Source organism: Muscardinus avellanarius (genome assembly GCF_963383645.1).
Source record: "Muscardinus avellanarius genome assembly, chromosome: 10".
NCBI lineage: Eukaryota > Metazoa > Chordata > Mammalia > Rodentia > Gliridae > Muscardinus > Muscardinus avellanarius.
This window is the reverse complement of record NC_137796.1, coordinates 90,048,359-90,054,358: the sequence shown is the minus strand read 5'-3', so window position 1 is coordinate 90,054,358 and position 6,000 is coordinate 90,048,359.

Below are 6,000 nucleotides of genomic sequence, written 5' to 3'. Positions count from 1 at the left end.
ATTTACTTTATTTTACTTGGCGCTGAGAATTGAATCCAAGGTCATTCTACCTCATGATATCCTATGTCAGCCTTCTGTGTGCTGGGACTACAGACTCGTGCCACCACATCTGGCTTTCAACATTTATTATTATCTAACTTTTTAATTACTGAAGTTATATCGCATTATGCTATTCATTTATTTTTGTTGTAGGTATTGAGCCCAGGGGCATTCTATCTCTGAGCTATTCCTTCAGCCTCTTTCTCTCTCTCTCTCTTTCTTTCTGTTTATTTTTTTTTTTGAGACACTGTCTTGCAAAGTTCATTATTTCCTCCTCCTGTTCCTGCTCCTTCTTCTTCTTCTGTGTTTGTTGTTATTGTTGTTTGTTTGCTTGCTGTACTGGGGATGGAACCCAGGGGCCTTCTACCACTGAGCTATACCCCCAAAACTATTTTTTATTTCTTATTTGGAAATAGAGTCTCGCTAAGTTGCTGAGAGTTTCACTAAGTAGCTGAGGCTGGCTTTAAACCTGTGATCCTCTTGTCTCAGCCTCCCAAGTACTAGGATTACAAGCATGAGCCACCACACTCAGCTTGCTTTCTCCTCCTCCTCTTCCTCCTCTTCCTCCTCCTCTTCCTCCTCTTTCTCCTCCTCTTCCTCCCCCTTCTTCTTTTTCTTCTTTTTTGCAGGTCTGAGGATGGAGCACAGGGGCATTCTACCTCCAAGCTACATCCCCTGCCCTCTTTTTTTATTCTTTATTTTGAAACAGGGTCTCACTAAGTTACAGAGGGCCTCACTAAGTAGCTGAGGCTGGCCACGAACCGCGATCCTCCAGTCTCAGCCTCCCAAATGCTGGGATTACAAGTGTGTGCCACTATGCCTGGTATTTTTTTTCCTTTGGTGGTACTTGGGGCGGAACCCAGAGGCTTTCTACTTCTGGCCTATACTCCCAGACCTATTTTTATATTTTTATTTGGAAACAAGGTCTCACTAAGTTGCTGAGAGCCTCATTAAGTAGCTGAGGCTGGCTTCGAACCTGTGCGATCCTCCTGACTCAGCCTCCCAAGCGCAGGGATCACAAGCGTGCGCCACCACGCCCGGCTCTTCTTTGTTTTCAAATGCTGTTTTACTAAGTTGCTGACGCTGACCTAGAACCTACAATCCTCCTGTCTCAGTCTCCCAAGTATTGTGAATGCAAACATATGCTACTATACCTAGCTTTTTTTTATCATATATAAATACATATAATGTGTGTGTGTGTGTGTTTAAAAACTATACATATATATAGTGAGTGTGTGTATAGTACTGGGAATTGAGGCCCCACAGGCATTCTACTGACAAGCTATACCCCAGCCCTATTTTATGTTTTATTTTTTGTTTGTTTTTTGTTTGTTTTTTGTGGTACTGGGGTTTCTGGAAACCCTTCTACCTCCAGGCTACACTCCCAGACCTATTTTTTATATTTTTATTTGGAAACAGGGTCTCTTAAACCAGTGAGGCTGGCTCTGAACCTGCGCGATCCTCCTGTCTCCGCCTCCCAAGCGCGGGATTACAAGCATGCGCCACCACCACGCCCAGCGCTATTTTATGTTTATTTTGAAACAGGGTCTCCCTAAGTTAATAAGAGTTTCACTACTTGCTAAAGCTGTCCTCAAACCTGCAATCCTCCCATATCAGCCTCCCAAATATTAGGATTACAGGCATATGTCGCCACGTCTGGCTCTCTTTTGCTATTATGAATAAATCTGAAATAATTATGGAGATGCAACTATCACTTTGAAAAAAAAAATTTTTTGCAGTACTGGGGATTGAACCCAGGAGCATTCTACCTTCAAACTACTCCCCCAGTCCTACTTTTTATCCTTTATTTTGAAACAGGGTCTCACTAAGTAGCTGAGGCTGCTGCAAACCGAGATCCTCCTTCCTCAGCTTCCCAAGGACTGGGATTACAAGCACGCACCACCACATCCGGCTTTCTCTTTGAGATGTTGATTTTTATTTTTCCTGATAAATACCCTTAGCTGGGTTTGCTGGGTGTGGTAGTTTTAGTGTTAACTTTTTGAGGAACTGCTATGCTGTTTTCCAAAGCAACCGCACCATTTTGCATTCTCACCAACACCAAAGGTTTCCATTTCTCAAGCTCTTATCAGCACTGGCTCATTTCTGGCTTTGTTTTTCTCATAGTGACCCTCCGGGCTGATGTGGGTGATGCCTCGCTGTGGCGTGGATTTGCTTTTCCGTGACGATTAGTCTTATACGTTTGATCTCATAGTTTTCTGTAACCAAGATTATGTCATCTGCAAATAGAGATCGTTTTGCCTCTTTCTTTCGAAGCCTTTTATTTCATTTTCTTGCTTAATTTCCCTGGCTAGAATCTCCAGGACAATGTAGAATAGAGTGGACATCCTTGTCTTGTTCCTGATTTTTCAGAAACTTTCATCATTAAGTGTGACGTCAGCCGCAGGGTTTTCATAGATGCCCTTTATCAGAGAGAGGAAGTTTCTGTCTAATTTTAGTTTGTTGTGTGTTTTTTTATCGTGAAAGGATGCTGGATTTTAGCAAAGGTTTTTCTTACATCTATTGAGATGATTATGTGGTTTTTTTTTCTTTATCCTAATAAGATGGTGTATTAAATTAGTGTGTGTGTGTGTGTGTGTGTGTGTGTGTGTGTGTGTGTGTGTTGCTGGGGACTGAATTCAGGGCATCACACATGCTAGGCAAACACTCTACCACTGAGCTATATCCTTTACCTTTCTTTCCAAAGGTTAAACCAACCTTGCTGCTCTAGTTTGGATCTGAAGTATCCCCCTCGGGCCACGTGTTGATGAGTCAGTCCCCAGCCTGTGGTGCTATTGGGAGGTGGTAAATCTCCAGTGGAGGAAGTTAGGTCACTGGGGGCGTGTCCTTGAAGGGGACTGGGGACCAGGCCCCTTCTCTTTCTCTGCTTTCTGGCCACCATGAGGTGAACAGTCCTCCACTGCCCTGTAGAGGGCAGCACATCAGGCTCCTGCCGCGGTGCTCGGTGCTGCCACGGGCCCGCAGCGGCAGGCCATGGTGACACCTTTCCTCCTTTATTTATTTATGTTTTGTTTTTTGGTTTTATTTATTTATTTATTTATTTATTTATTTATTTATTTATGGGAGAATTGAACCCAGGGGCATTCTACCTCTGAGCTGCACCCACAGTCCTACTTTATTTTTATTTATTTATTTATTTATTTATTTATTTATTTATTTATTTTGCGGGTCTGGGGATGGAACCCAGAGGCCTTTAACCTCCAAGCCACATCCCCTGCCCTATTTTTTATTCTTTTATTTTGAAACAGGGTCTCACTAAGTTGCAGAGGGCTTCACTAAGTAGCTGAGGCTGTCTGCGAACCAGGATCCTCCAGTCTCAGCCTCCAGGATGCTGGGGTTACAGGCATGTGCCACCACACCCAGCTATTTTTATTTTGAAACAGGGTCTCACTAGGTTGATAAGAGTCTCTTACTTGTTGGGTCTGTCCTCAAATCTATAATCCTCTGGTCTCAGCTCCCAAGTACTAGGATTATAAGCGTGCGCCACCACACCTGACCCCTACTTATTTATTTATTTATTTATTTACTTACTTACTTACTTACTTTGTGATACTAGGGATGGAGCCCAGAGGCCTTCTATTTCTGGGCTACACCCCATTCCTGTTTTTATATTTCATTTTGAAACAGAATCTCACTAAATTGTGGAGGGCCTTGCTAAGTTGTTGAGGCTGGCGTTAGCCTGTGATCCTCTTATCTCAGCCTCTCAGGTACTGGGATTAAAGGCATGTGCCACCATGGCCAGCTTATTTATTTATTTATTTATTTATTTATTTATTTATTTATTTCTGTATTGGGGATGGAACCCAAAAGCATTCTGCTTTCCCAGCTATACCTCCAGGCCTATTTTATTCTTTTATTTGTTTAATTTATTTATTTGTGTGTGGGGGGGTACTGGGGGTGGAACCCAGGGGCCTTCTAACTCCATGCTATACCTCCAGACCTATTTTATATTTTATTTGGAAATAGGGTCTCACTAAGTTGCTGAGAGCCTCACTGAGTAGCTGAGGCTGGCTTCGAACCTGCGATCCTCCTATCTCAGCCTCCCAAGTACTGAGATTATAAGCATGTGCCACCATGCCCTGCTCTTATTCTTTTATTTTGAAAGTGTCTCGCTAAGATGCAGGTGGCCTGCTAAATTGCTGAGGCTGGCTGTGAACCCGGATCAGTCTCCCAAGGACAGAGATTACAGGCATGTGTCACCACACCCAGCCATGGTCATTATTTTTAAAAAGACTATATGTAGCATTGCTCTACTCCTAACTTTAAACTCTGCTGTGTGTTCCTACTGTTCCGTGAAAAGTGTTCTCTTGCTGTCAACTGATTTTATCACCCTTCTAGAAAATGAACCTATTTGTTTGTCAAGAACTGTGAAATGCATTTTAACAATTATGAGAAATGATTTGCCGTGACTGGCGTGGGAGTTTAATGATGCTGCAGTAATTCCTTGTCAGTCATTTCAGGAGAACCTTATTTACAATGAAAATTACAAGCCTGCCTATTCAAAATGTCTCATTTGGTCCTTAATACTGCATAAAGCCAGTACAAATTTTTGTTCTCGAGATAGCCAACACCATCTTCCATCTTCAGAAATTAAGAAAACAAGCTTACATTAAAAAAATAAAAATAAAAAACAGTACTTCTGGCAGTTTCTAGACCTAAATAGAACTTGGAATTTTGTTAATATTTCACAGCCACTACATTGCAATATTTTGTATTTGCCTTGCCAACATTCCTAGACCTGGTTTTCTCTTGCAGTTTCTATTCAAAACACTGAACTGAGAAATCCATCTGTTTCACTCGTCTGTCCTCAACCCTCTGAAGCCCTGGCCGTGGATCGGACATCAGCTCATGTACCCGTGTCACGGCGGGGAACTAGATGGTCATGATGGGAGGTTGGCAAGGGTCTCGACCTGAAGGGTCTTCCACAAAACACCCAGATGGGCTGGACGCAGGGGCGCGTGCCTATAATCCCAGGCTTGGAAGGCTGAGACAGGGGGATTGCAGTTTTGAGACTAATTCGAGGCAACTTAGTAAAACCCTGTTTCAAAAATAAAATAGGGCCGGGCATGTTGGCGCACGCTTGTAATCCCGCGCTTGGGAGGCGGAGACAGGAGGACCTCACAGGTTCGAAGCTGGCCTCTCTGGCTTAAGAGACTCTGTTTCCAAATTAAAATATAAAAAAATAGGTGTCTGGGAGTGTAGCCCGGAAGTAGAAGGGTTTCCAGAAACCCCAGTACCACCAAAAAATAAATAAATAAAATAAAATAGGGCAAGGCTGCCAAGACATCCTGCTGCCTCGGCATCTATGTGTTGAGACCCCCCACTCCACATAGTTAATCGGCAGAACGCCCCGAGAAAGAGGGTCGTCTCTGGCCAAAATATCCCCCACTTTTACCCTTCATGACTATTAATATTTCCTTTAACTTTCTACACGAATTGCTCCAGTGATGTGAAATTAGGACTATAAATAGAAACTGAGTCCGTGGAAATAAAATCTCTAATAATTTGCCTAAACGTCCTTGGCTCTGTTCAATAATAATAAAAACTGGCCAGAATTCAGATGCTGTGATAAGCATTCCAGCTGCAGCAATTACAAAGGGTCTCTGACCCTCACTATCACTAACTTAGGTTAAGCTATTAACTCCGGTAAGGTAGTTCAGTTTAAGGAAACTTTGTTTACCCTTGAGATCCTGCCTAGAGACAGAGAAAATAAAAACCTTGTGTGTGACCTTAAAGCAATTTAGTTGATAAACAACTTAGTTGCCCAAATACAAGAGACTCAAGGAGAAAGATTGGTGACTTTTACGCCCAGTGTAAATATTCCTGAAGACAGAGAGGCTGACCGCATGGTTAATGAATATGACAAAATAAAGGACAGACGTTCTAAATATATATGTATGAAGGAAAGGAAATACCGTGTAAGAGTAAGAAAAGCATTTTTAC